Source organism: Bidens hawaiensis, unplaced genomic scaffold (genome assembly GCF_021521415.1).
Source record: "Bidens hawaiensis isolate Kalapana, Puna unplaced genomic scaffold, B.hawaiensis_p1.1 tig00002935_1, whole genome shotgun sequence".
Classification (NCBI taxonomy): domain Eukaryota; kingdom Viridiplantae; phylum Streptophyta; class Magnoliopsida; order Asterales; family Asteraceae; genus Bidens; species Bidens hawaiensis.
In genome coordinates this window covers 1,652,463-1,666,446 of record NW_027491158.1, presented here as the reverse complement: position 1 = coordinate 1,666,446, position 13,984 = coordinate 1,652,463, and positions in this window count along the sequence as shown.

Genomic DNA, 13,984 nt, shown 5'->3' with positions numbered 1-13,984 from the left:
CAACAAAAGACAAACATTGGTCAAAGTCAACAAAAAGTCAAATTTTCGTCAAAGTAAAAAACGTCAAACTTTGGTCAAACACGAATAAACAATTGGATTGTTTTGGATACTAGGGGTTCTAGAAACCATCACATACTTACTTACTTGTATACTTTATGATATATGTATGGGACGGTTTGCATTAGTTGTTCACTTTACTTAAGGGAAAAATTTATAGAATAATAACAAACTTAAACTATTGTACCAATTAGGTTACTCTAACTTTATTTGTTTCAATTAGGCTACTCACAAACTTTTTTTTTCTCAATTAGGTTACTCATAAACCTTGATTTATTTATTTTGTCTCAGTTAGATTATATGATGAATTACTTGTTATCTTTATGAATTATTATATCATTTTTTTAACGGCTAGTTATTGTATCATTATATCATTTGACTAAATTAATGTTAAATGAATTTAATTTATTTTTTTTAGAATTCTAACCATATGTTTAAGCTTAAATGATAAAAAGTTAATTAGTGTATGAAATTTAAAAAATAAAAATATTTTATTAAAAAAATATTTCTAATAATAATAAAATTGAAATATGGTGCTTTTTGAGAAAACAAAAATAAAAAAATAGGATCTAGATTTTACTCAAAACAAGAACTGGGAATCGGAAAATAAAAATAAAAAGGCAAGACTTCTTTTTTATTATCCTTACGAAAACAAAAATAATAAATGGCTACTCCCTTTTTTATAGGGTTGTCAATTTACGACACAGACCTGTTAACAAGACACGACACGAGTTTTAACAGGTTTGGGTTTGAGCTTAACCTGTTAACAAGACACGACACGAGTTTTAACTGGTTTGAGTTTGAGCTTAACATGTTTCGTGTCTTAAGACATGTTAAAATTCATGTCCTAATAGGTTAAAGACGTCTTAACATGTTAGTAACCTATGTAGATTTTTAATTTAAAAAAATAAATAAATATACACTTCTAACGTCATAAACCTAAAGACATACTTATATACGACGTTCACTTATGTCTGCCATAACCAATATTATATTTTTAATGAATGTCATGATTTTCTTCTATGTTTTCGTTTCAAGTATGTTATGTGTTTGTGTTTATTTGATTCATATATGTTAAGGATTGTTGTTTTTTGTTTCAAGTATGTTGTGGATTACGTATTACAGGGCATTATTTTGTATATAAGTCTTTTATATTTACTCGGTCTATTAACGTTGTATTTTAGTTAGCTTGTCCGTTTGTTCCTTGTATGTTTATGTTTGGGCCCGAGACCATGTAAGAAAAAGCCCATTGGGCGGTTAATATTAAAGAATGGTGCATGAGAACATAAAACATAAATAGTGCATGCGTCTCATGCAAACACAACCTTTTGCAAAAACATATTGTTATCCATTCACCTACTCTCTTTTCTCCCTCTCTAACTTGCCATTTCAGGTAATAATCAACGAAACAAGATTCGAAATCTCGGTTCCTCACTAGTGATTTCCGCTATCTAGTGTTGAGATTGATTCAAGAACGCTAGTTGTTTGTTGTTTTCAATTGGTATCAGTTTCGGCTCTACTAGTTGTGGATCTTGAGTCACAACCAATGATTTTGGTCTTGTTTGTGGGTTAAAGCCGTGTATTTAAGAGTTTTAGTTGGTATACGGGTTCATTTGTTGTTATTTAGTGTGTTTACAAGCTTAAAAAAAAAAGTGCTCTTAGCTTCGGGTTTGTGAAAGTAGTTTTTTTTGTGTTCTTGTGGTGTTTAAAGTTTTTAAATTTCATATTTTATGTTGTTAAAGTCTTCAAAATGGGTGGTTGTAGATGTACATTATATGTGACAAACAATAAGACAATGGCCACACCACAAATGACAAAAGAGTGTTTGAGTGGAAAGTTCACATTTTTAGCCACATTGACAATAACCTCCGGTGTCTATATGATAATAGCCACACTTTAAATTAGAAAAAACATAATTATGTGTGACAAACGGTAAGATAATGGCCACACCACAAAGTACAAAAGAGTGTTTGACTCGCAAGTTCACATTTTTAGCCACATTGACAATAACCTTCGGTGTCTATATTATATGATTAGCCGCACAATACCTCACTATGTGTGACGAAAAGTTTGACAATAGCCACACTTTAAATTACGAAAAGCATTATGTGTGACAAATGGTAAGACAACAGCCACACTATAATCTACAAAGGAGTGTTTGAGTGGCAAGTAAACATTTTTAGCCACTTTTAATGTAATATCCAGTGTCTATATGATATAAGCCAGACTATTATTAAATTTAAGTGGCCTTTTCTTTGCTATACCACACGGTATAGGTCACAATGCATGCTTAACACAACCCTATTGGCCACATTATTATAAAATTCATGTGGCTGAAACATGAATTCATGTGGCTCTATACGTACGTGCAATGGTCACTCATAGTAAATAGTCATGTGGCCATTTTCTACCGTTTAGCCACACTTATTGGAGAGGCTTCTTGATGGTTAGCAACTAATGCATGTACCCTTTAGCCACACTTATAACCACATATGACCACTAAAATCTGTGTGGCATATCATACCCACAGTGTCGCGACCTTTTGTCACATATGACCTGAACCAAATGTGTGTGGCTAAAGGCCTACGGCCACACTTTTTTCGTGTGACCAAAGGTCAATTTTCACGTAGTGTTATATACTCAAGAATGTTCTAAGTCCAGTTTATCTTGAAGAAGTTGATAATGAAGGAAATGTTGTCGAGCCATCTGAGCGTCATCATGTGAAGATGGTGAGGCAGATTGTATTCAAGGCAATGTTGGAGCCAGTGGGATGAAGCGGTTACAAGTATCAAGGTCAGGAGTCCGGTGCAAAGTTTAGTCAATTTGCTCAGAGTGGTGATGATGATGCAGACAGTGAGGAAAGTGACCCTCCTTCTGATGTTTAGGGTAAGCATAGGAAGAAAAAGCGTCATGATAAGGAGAAAAGGAAGGTTGTCAGCAAGCCTTCTGCTGAGTTGTCTAAGGAGCCGGTTGAAGAAGAAGAAGAACCCAAACTCTGAAGCGTTTGAAGAGGATGAAAGATTCCAAGAAGTCTTCATCCTCAAAGATACCAACTTTGATGAAGGTAATCTTTCCTACGATTTCCACTCATTGACACAACCACTTCCAACACACCACCACCAACTACACAATCTGAACCACACCAAGCCTCACCCACCACCTTAGCCCGCACAATAGAAAAGCTTGAGGCCAAACAAATACATGTTCCCAGAACCAAAACAAAAACTAAAGCCAAATCCACCTCAGTTAGAGGTTGAAATCCAAAGGAGTTGTATTGAGAATCTGCAAAAACGGGTGGACCATCAACAACAGGTGGCAAATCAAGAATCTTTACTTAACGCAGAACGTCGTCATGATGTTGCTAGACTTCAATTAACGGTCTCGCACCTTGAAACCGATCTTCCTTCCTACTTAAACTTTGCTCAAAACCTAAGAAGGGAGCTAGAATTGACTATTGATAGAGCCATGATTGAGTTTGAGACTCTTGGTTCACGGGTTACTTTGTTGGAGGGTGACTCCTCTTCCTCAAGGAATGTGGGGCCCTAATTAGTGAGAATGTGGAGCTCAAATCACTGATTGAGCAATTGGAGAAAGAAATTGAAGAAAAAAGAAGCCTCAACGAAGATCAACAACTTATCAATGATGGTCTGGTGAAGCGTTATTGTATTGCAACTGAGGTAATGAGATTGACTGATGGTGATGTTGAGAACTTGAGGAGACATCTGATGGAAACGTTGATGGGTATGTACATGGTGAAAAGCAAGCCACTGGGCAAAGCAACAAGAAATGATATGTTGTTGCTAATCTTTTTGCTGACTCTAGAAGAGTTAAAGACCAAAGCAATCTAGATGGGGTTGTCTTTGGATCTTCAAAGAAGGGGGCAAGTGGTAGCCGTGTTGGTGATATTGCTGATGAACCAATTACGGTGGTTGGAACCTTGGTTGGCACAACTGTTATTGGTACTACTGATGTTGGCACCAGTCAGGCCAACACCGTGAGTTCTGCACTTGTTGTGGCTACTTCGGTTGCACAAGTGATTGTTGTGCTCACATGGTTCAAGGTGGCAATGATGATGGTTATAACGGTGATGACAGTGATGACGATGATGATGAAGAGTCAGATGATGATGACTCTGATGGTGATCACGAAAAAGGAGATGATGCGGATGATAATGAGGATGATGATCCTCACGATAGTTTTGATGAACCGCGTAATGAAAGCGGTCATGGTGATGATGAGAGGCGGTGATGGTGCCAATAATGGAAATAAGGCGAGTGAACCACAAGACTCGACAAGTAAATTTAGAAAAGTTAGAGAATCGGGTATTGCGCTAGAGGATGAGATCACCTCAGCCTTTAATGTTTGTTCTTTTGCTGGTACCGACTATATTGTTCAAGAAGTCGTGGAACAACAAGGTAATAAATATGATGATGATATCGGGATTACTCACAGAACACGGATACTCCAGTTCGCGATGAGACTGCGGTGGCACTCTCTGCTCAGTCTCAGACCACCATTGCTGCTGCTGGCACTGCTAAATCGTCTCAAGCCCCGAGACGACGAAAGAACAAGAAATACTTCATCAACAACATGGCAAGCATTAGGATCGAAACTATATCTACTTGGAAGACTCTCTGATTGTCTACTGCAAGTGGCACCCGAGTAGTAAAACCTAGGCAATTCTTTGAGCCAACGAAGATCTCACTTACATGCATATCACTGACATGCATACTTTCTCTGAGCTCGACATGAACTACTTCAGAAGAACAGTGGGTCACGGTGCAACAGAGAAGCAGCTCAATGGATGATTCAACATGTTCCTGAGCAAGCAGTGGAAGAAGGATTACCCTGATTTCAAACTTAGCAAGGGTAAGGCCTTTCGTCATCTGACAGAGATTGATCCCGCCACTTGAAAGAAAAAAATGTTTGGCGATACAAGACTCACAAGGAGGGGACAACAATTTACCATGGCGAACCATTCCTCCCAACTTGTTCGAGCATTTTATGTGCTGGGAGTTTGACAGCACGACAGGAGAGGTGATAATTCACTGCAAGGATATGCATCACCTCCGCTTCTTTAACGAGCATGAGCTTGCAGCACTCAGCAAAGGAGACCTCCTGAAGCTGTATAACTCACACCACTCCGAACAGTTGAAGACGTCAGACGCGACAAAACTGAAGACGTAGTTGACAAGTTCAACAATTTCGTGCGCTATCTTGTTGACGATCAAATATACAATTGCGAAAACGGCTTCGAGTATGAAACCGATTGAAGACAAGAGCTAACGGATTAAATACTAAAGGCTAGAGGAAGATTGCAGGCCCTATTTTGTATATAAGTCTTTTGTATTTACTCGTTCTATTAACGTTGTATTTTAGTTAGCTTGTCGGTTTGTTCCTTGTATGTTTGGCCCGAGGCCATGTAAACAAAAGCCCATTGGGCCGTTAATAATAAACAATGGTGCATGAGAACATACACCATAAATAGTGTATGCTTCTCATGCAAACACAACCTTTTGCAAAAATATATTCTTATACATTCACCACTCTCTTCTCCCCCTCTCTAACTTACCATTTCGGGTAATAAACAACCAAACAAGATCCGAGATCTCGGTTCCTCACTAGTGATTTCCGCTAGCTAGTGTTGAGATTAATCCTAGAACACTAGTTATTTGTTGTTTGTTCCGTCCACATGACCTTCACGTATTAATTAAGACTTTTATGCTTGTTTTGAAAATGTTTTCTTCATTACACATGTATTATTCATTATATGTTTAAAAACTCACTTAACAGGTTAACATGTTACTAAACAGGTTCGTGTTCGTTTTTTGAGAAAATGACACGATTAGTTATCGTGTGGTGTTCGTGTTTACTACAACAGGTCATTGTGTCTTATCGTTTCATTTTCGACATGTTATGACAGCCCTACTTTTTTATATCTTCTCTACCAAGACAAGAAAAAATAAAACAAACCTACTCCATTTTTGTTTAGAATGGCGCAAATTCCACACAACACAAAAATATTTTCCACGATTCTTGGTAAATAACGTGAGCCACAAATAAATCAACGCCTTTTCCTTTTAAAGGTGTAATAGATACTTCCGATTGTACTCTTAGGTTAATAGCCGAGTTCAAACAAAACCCTAACTCGATCCAACTCTTCTCTCACGATCGTGTACCTTAGTTTGTAACGAGCTTAAGCTTTGATACTAGTTGTTAGGATCTAGGACACACAAACCTGAATAATGCTGCAAGAGAAAAATAAACAAAGACGAACACACGTGATTTACGTGGTTCGGTCTAGACTGGCCTATGTCCACGGGCTGCAACTAGGGTATTTTATTATTGCTACAATCTCACTCGTAGATTTTACAAGTATAAGAACACAATGTATGGAGACTGGTCTAGGGTTTCTAGCTTATGGAACAAGAAAACATAAACAAACCCTAATAAAGATATAGGGCGGCCAAAAACCTCCAATGTCTTCCATCTTTATTAAACCAAACTATTCAATCTTAAAGTAAACCAAGCCAAAGCTTCCACAAACCCAATAGATGTCTTCCATCTTTATTAAACCAAACTATTCAATCTTAAAGTAAACCAAGCGAAAGCTTCCACAAACCCAATAGTTCTTTGCTGCAAAAGAATATTGAGACGGGTGAAATGGTGCGATCCATCTTTTTGAAATGGAACCTACAAATGCTAGTAATTCTATTCGTTATGAAGTATATATGATTCCAAGGCATGTGGAAGAATGCTTCTCGGGTTAGGTTGAAGATTAAAAGGAATTAGGGTTGGATAAAACTCCGGGTTGTAGTTGTATTTCAATCGGGGAGAAAGTTGTTAGGATTAGTGAAGGCCTTTGGATCGGGTTTGTTGGTTGACGTTTAGAAGACAAAAGGGGGCGGTCCACTTAATTATGGATGATGGCCCATTCAGTGTTTTCTTGGTCCCTACTCTATTAAAGCTAATTATTATCTATATATATACCTAGTCATGTATTGTAATCTTTGTACCGTTCTTAATATAAAATACCTTAGTTGCAGCCCGTGGATATATGTCGCCTTGACCGAACCACGTAAATCCAGTGTCTCTTATTTATTGCTTTCGTTTATGTGTGTGTGTTGGTGTTTCCGTTGATACTGACTTTGTTTAATACCTAACAAGTGGCATCAGAGCCAAAGGTTTGTTGAACACACAGTGCACGGAGACACAGTGGCGAAGCTTGGACAAAGACACCGGGAGGCCGAATTCAAAATGTATACAAAATTTCACAAGCGAAGGTGGCCGGGCTCAAATTTTCGGGCAAAAAGGGTTAAGTTTACACTACGTATAAAAAATTTCGGCCGAAAAAGGCTAAATTTTACATTACGTATAAGATATTTAGGTCGAAAGCGGCTAATTTTTACACTACGTATAAGAAATTTTGGTCGAAAACGGCTAAATTTTACACTACGTATAAAAAATTTGGGCCGAAAACGGCTAAAATTACACTACGTATAAAAAATTCCAGACAAAAACGGGTAAATTTACACTATTGGGTAAAAAAAGAGGAGGGGCTGGCCACCCCGGCCCTAAGCAATCTTCGCCACTGCTGAGACATAGAATTTTTTTTCTGTTTATAAATCCTATTTGTAACCCTTGCAAAATGTGTTTTCTTGGTGTGGCACGTTTTCCAAGAAGGAGTTCAAGGTAATTAATTTGCAAGTCAAAAGGAAATCCTTATTTTTTTTTCCTTTCTGTCATGACCAGCAAGTAAGGAAAAAAAAGAGGCAGCCTAACTAAAAACAATTAGGTTTGATTTGTTTGTGTGGATGGGCTGCGTGGCACATGATCAAGAAAGAAAACAGAAGCCGTATGTCTTATCTCTTGCTTTTAGGGTTTTGACAAACCTTGGATTTGTCGTTCAAATCTGTCATGGAATTATGCTATCGTTGTCAAGGTGATTGTTTTGTTATTCGGGTTTGCTTTGATTGTGTGGTTTGGGTATTTGTTGATAGGATTTTCGAGGTTGTAAGAAAGGACATCGGGTTTCGGGTTAGAGTTTTGTTTATTTGTTTTTCTCTGTTTTCTCGTTTGCGATGTCTGAAGACGGGAAGCTTCAAATCGAAAAGTTTAACGGACTGATTTTGCATGGTGGAAAATGCAAATAGAGGCGTTACTTGGTGAACACGATTTGGATATGGTAGTGGAGGAAAAGCGGGATAAAATGGATCAAGCCGAAGAAGCCATTTGGAACTCAAAGGACAAGAATGCAATAGGTAAATTTACCTTCGCTTTGACGAGGAGTGTTGCTTTTAATATCATGAAAGAAACCACGGCTCGTGGTGTGATGACAACTTTGTCTAATATGTATGAAAAACCGTGTGCAGCCAATAAAGTGTTCTTGATGAGAGAATTGTTTATGACAAGGATGCTCGAAGGAGGTTCAGTCGCAGATCACATTAATGATTTCAACTCGATCATGTCTAGGTTAGCTTCTGTGGGCATGAAGTTGGATAATGAGACTCAAGCTATTATATTGTTATCTTCTTTGCCTGAGAATTGGTCTGGAATTGTAACGCTCATTACTAGTTCTATGGGGGCGATGATTTGACATTTGAGGGGGTATGAGACATTGTGTTGGGTGAAGTCGTTCGTCGGAAAAGCATGAGTGGAGGATCATCTTCTGATATGTTTTATGCTGGCAGAGGAAGGGAAAATAATAAGGTTAGTGGGGAGTCGAGGGAGGAGTTCATCTAGAACTCGGAATAATGTGAAGTGCTGGAGGTGTAATGAAGTTGGACATGTGAAGAGTGATTGCCCAAATAGATTACAGGGAAAGGTTTCTAAGGTAAACACTGCTGAACAGGTTAATGAAGGCGTCAGTGATGACAAGGCATTATTTTGTAGTGTTGTTAGGATGGTGGACTCTTGGGTCATGGATTCCGGATCTTCGATTCACGCTACGCACAGCGAGGAGACGATGGTGAATCTAAAGGTCGGTAACTTTGGGAAGGTACGTATTGTTAATGATGATGTTCTTAATGTTACGGGCATGTGGGATGTTAATTTGGTAACTCCATTGGGAACCGTTTCGAACTTGAAGAATGTTAGGGTTATTCCGTCGTTGAAGAGAAGACTTATATCTGTTAATCACCTGGATGAACTAGACATGGAAGTAATATTCGGTGGAAGTAAATGGAAGTAACTAAAGGTAGTCTGGTTATTGCTCGTGGAAACAGGTGTGGTTCGTTATACATGACTGAAGTACCTGTTGAGGCAAGTATGACCGTCCCTCAAAACAAAGTCGGGTTCGCTGAGTATATGTGTGTGCTTGTAAATAGCAACCGGAAGGTATAATTGTGTGCTTCGAAATCGTTTTTTTATTATGTTTTAACACAAAAGTGCCTTTTTGTCTTTTTGATGATGATTGTTGACACTTCGTTGATCAGTTTGATTTTTTTTTACTATTAACCCTTTTGAGAGAAAATATTTTGTGTTTGTAAGTTTGTCCATTAGGAGTCTTTTTTTAATTTCTTGAGTATATGAGTTGTTTTGTTTTTTTGTTTTTTTGCTAGTAATAATGAATGGTGAAAATTTTTGTTTTTGTCTAGAAATCATGCCTCCCGTGCCCAAATATAAATACCTCTATGGTGTCAAAAAACGTAAAAAGAAGAAGCTAGAGGAACAAAAAGCAAAGAATGACAAAGGGCCGTATATACAAGTTTTCTCAAAACTACCTCAAAGTTATATATAATTGATGAGTTTATATTATAAGGAGGCCCAAAATTTGTTTCGCACGAGGTCTAAATTTCTTCTAGCATTCTCGGAGACGGGCCTCTATTGTACCTTCACCAAGAGCAAAAGATAACTAATTGTTCTTTTCAAGTAAAAATATAAAATTTAACATTAATGTATATTTACCTTTTTACCAGCAACATCCAATTTTTCATTAAATTTGCCTGTAACAAAGTCTTAGATAACAAGGCTGTTAGATAATGTCTAATTGTTAAGTGATTCAGGTTCTGTTGGAGCTTGTTTATTATCTTCGTTTTCAACATCAATCTCTTGATTGAACTGAAGTTAATTACACAGATGCCCTTTGTGGTTTGCAATGATTTCACGCATGCTATAAAAGTTTGATTAATTGCATTCATGCTTCTTGAAACTTTGATGTGGATAACAATTGTGCTCCATAACGTGGATAACCGTTAATTTTTGGAGTTAAGTCCGTGTAAAAAGACTCGTTTACCCTTGGTTTAATAAAAAAAAATAATCATATATAAAAGCCTAAACATATGTGGGCATTTAATAACATCTTTCAACTTAATATTTAAAACATGACCTAGCTTTAGGTCAACGAGAATAAAAAAGATACAATGGCATAAAAAAGAGATGTCAATGACAATGATGCTCACTTAAATGTACCCAAGGTTGACAAACAAAAGTCTGTAAACCATGAACCGCATTACATAATAGAAGGAAAAAGTGAAATGGTAAACAAAGACTCAACAGAATTAAACTAAGCAATGCCAATAAATCAGGAACCATCCTGATGCCTCGTAAACTATCTTGACACTTCAACTATCCCAGCCTTGGCTCCAAAGTCCAAACGGCTCCAATATAATGACTAACAAAATTTAATTTAGCACTCTAATTTCTTGGTACAAGATACAAGCTCTCCGTGGTGTAAGTGACGCAGCTTCTGTTCATTATGTTCAAGAAGTTCATCGAAACGTGTTGCCGAAATCAGATGATATGCCAAACCGTTTTTCTGCAAACTCCTAGCATATCATCAGATTATGCCAAGACGTTTCGATGAACTTGAACATAATGAGCACAAGCTGCATCACTTACACCATGGCGATGCATCTATGGTACACCACACAACTTGCAGCATAGAAACCTGCGGAAGATAACATTAAACCTGGTTAACATCATTATCCCTTCATGTAGCCAATATAAAATTATGACAAGCTAGGAAAGCCGAAAGAGACCTTATTAAGGACAACTCGATAGTGATACTAGGCATATCATGAACTATCATTATTGATGAAAATCAAAAGATGATAAAATATTGCAAATTGTATTGAAAGAGTGTTACCTGCCCACGGAGAGCATCTTCATCAGCAGATACCCGCTCACGAAGTGCACGATTCAAGTGAGGAATGCTAACCAACTGTTAGATCAATGGATGTGTGTATCATTATGGTTATCGGTGCTGTGGTTATATTTGCGTTTCTTGGTCTCGCCTATGGCTTTCTTGTGGCTACCAGGCTAAATTATTGTATTGTAGGAGTATGTTGTTGAGGATCTTCATGGGCGGGCTTACTCTGTACAAGCTTCTCTAAGTTTCACCTAGTACCAGAACAAGTATGGTGAATAGCTTACCCGTTTAAAGTACCATAATAGTAATACTGTAATAGTAACAATAAAAACGGTCGTCGTGTCGTACGCTCGTTTGTTATTAGGTAACATGTTCCTTTAAAATGGTGTAGTCTTCTTATCTTGTGTGGCCTTTACTAGGTATGGTTGTTTTCATGTGCAAACGTGTTTTTGGAGTTTAAAGACAAGGGTAAAGAGTGAATAGAGTTACCTGGAGAATGCCAATAAAATAGTTTGGTCTATCATCAGATTTTGATGATACAATCGATGAACTTCTTGAACATATTGAGAACAAAATTGCATCACATATGCATGCATCAAAGCAAGCATACATCCACCACCATTCAAAAAGAAACATAGAAACCTGCAATATACACACCTTTGTATCATCATTCTGGTTTCTGGATGTATTTAGGAGGCTGCATAAAAATATATTTCCAAGTGTCCATTACAGCCAACTCTGAAATAACATAACAACAAAAGATGGTTGGGTGGGGGTGTTGTTTAAGCCCAATTACACACTCATACACGAGATAAAACTCACTCACAAGAAGATTTGGTTCACTACTTTAATGTCTTGCGCGTTCATTTTATTCATCAAACTTACATAAATATAGAGAAAAATACATGTAACTAAAGAAAAGGAAAACAACCTACCCACTAAACATTACTATTAAACTAACCCATATTCTAATTAAACATCAAAAACATCTAACTAAATACTGACTAGTGCTTCAACCAAAATTCAGATCCATGACCCACAACCTTGGACCGATCAAGATTATTCCCACCAACAGGGGGTGTGGAGGGGTAAATTGTAAATATCAAAAAAACTAACTGTTTGCTCCATTTTTTCATCTTTCGTTATAACCATGACAAATAACAGAAAAGTAACGTACACCAAGGTCATAGTTGAAGGAAATTCAGTCAGCTTAAACCACAATTATTAACTTCAAATCACCAAATTAAAACATTATATACATATATATTTTAATAGCAGGTTACCTGTATGAAAAACAATTTAAACATTATATATATATATATATACGCGCACACACCATTTTAAATTGTTTTAATAGCAGGTTACCTGTATGATAACAATTACAGTTTTTCTTGCAATAAGCAAGATTTGGAAATTAACAAATATAACTGCAAATACAGTTGTTGATACACCAAATCAAACTAATTAGATCTCACTTAATTAGCAAGGGCACAATCTCAAATATATGTTTCCCTATAATAGTATTGTAAATCAATATAAAATAAAACATTGTTCTCTTAAATTTGCTACGTTTGTGCAGTTTTTCTTTGTATCCATAAACACATAAGATAATCTCTATGAACGTCCTAGTAAGAAATTCAGTCAGTCGAACCATGAATATTAATTTCTAATCCCCTTCACAAAAGAAAACGCGACAAAATAAACGTTTTTTCCAAAGGTTATTTTTACCATGTATGAAAACAATTACATTTTTTATGCAAGAACGCAATTGTTAAAATCGTTAACTCGTGAAACACAACAGCTAATTTTGCAAATTTACCACATAAAACCGTTAGATCATGCTAAATAAACTAAGAGTGCAAACATAAATCTTATTAGACTAGGTTAAACCAAATTTAGGCAAAAATAATCAAATTTGGGGATAAAACATTTGATCTATAGATTTGAATTGGTAAGAAGTTAACTTGAATTTGTAACAACTAAACAAGATTTGGTAACCCTAAATTTCAAAGAAAACAAGGCCAACAGTTTTTAATTAAGAAATTTGTGGAAGATAACTTAACAAACAAAGAGGAAAGATTCAAAGAAAGAAGTCATCACCCAAGGTGGAACGTATACCTGTCGTTGAAAAAAGAGTTGTGAATGGAGTCACCAAATTTGAGGGCGGAGAAAATGAGGGTGGAGAAAAATCAAGATTATATATATATAACGGAGGTAACAAAATCTGTACTGAACCTAGGGCCCAAATGTCCAGTGGGCTACATATTAAGTTATAATATATAGTTATAATATATCTATATTATATATAATATATGAGTGAGAAACCTCTTAAATTTTAAGTGGTACCACTTTTGTTGCATTTTGTACAAGTAGCAATGCATATAATTTTAAAAAATGTAGGGGTAAAATAGTCTTTGCCTATTCAAAAGTAATATACAATAATGGTCCTTCAACTTTAATAAAGTTGTTAATATATTAAGTAGTTACACATTTCCCCCCTAAATATTAACCAACTACCCCACGAAATTTTAACGGTCATAACTTTTTCACACCTTAATATTTTTTCACAAAAATTACACCTTAAAAACGAGCATTTTATTATCTTTAATTTGAGTATGGTATTGCTATAGTTTAGTAATTTTTTAAAAACTAACATGTTACATGATTGCTATAGTTTATTAATTTTTTTAAAACTAACATGTTACATGATTGCCGGTTATACCGGAAATGGGTAGAACATGTTCGACTAATTGTGTTGGAAGGGGTTAGGGTTGGAATTGGTTAATACAAAAAGGGTTAATTTAGTTCATGTTGGGATGAGTTTAGATCGAAAGGGTT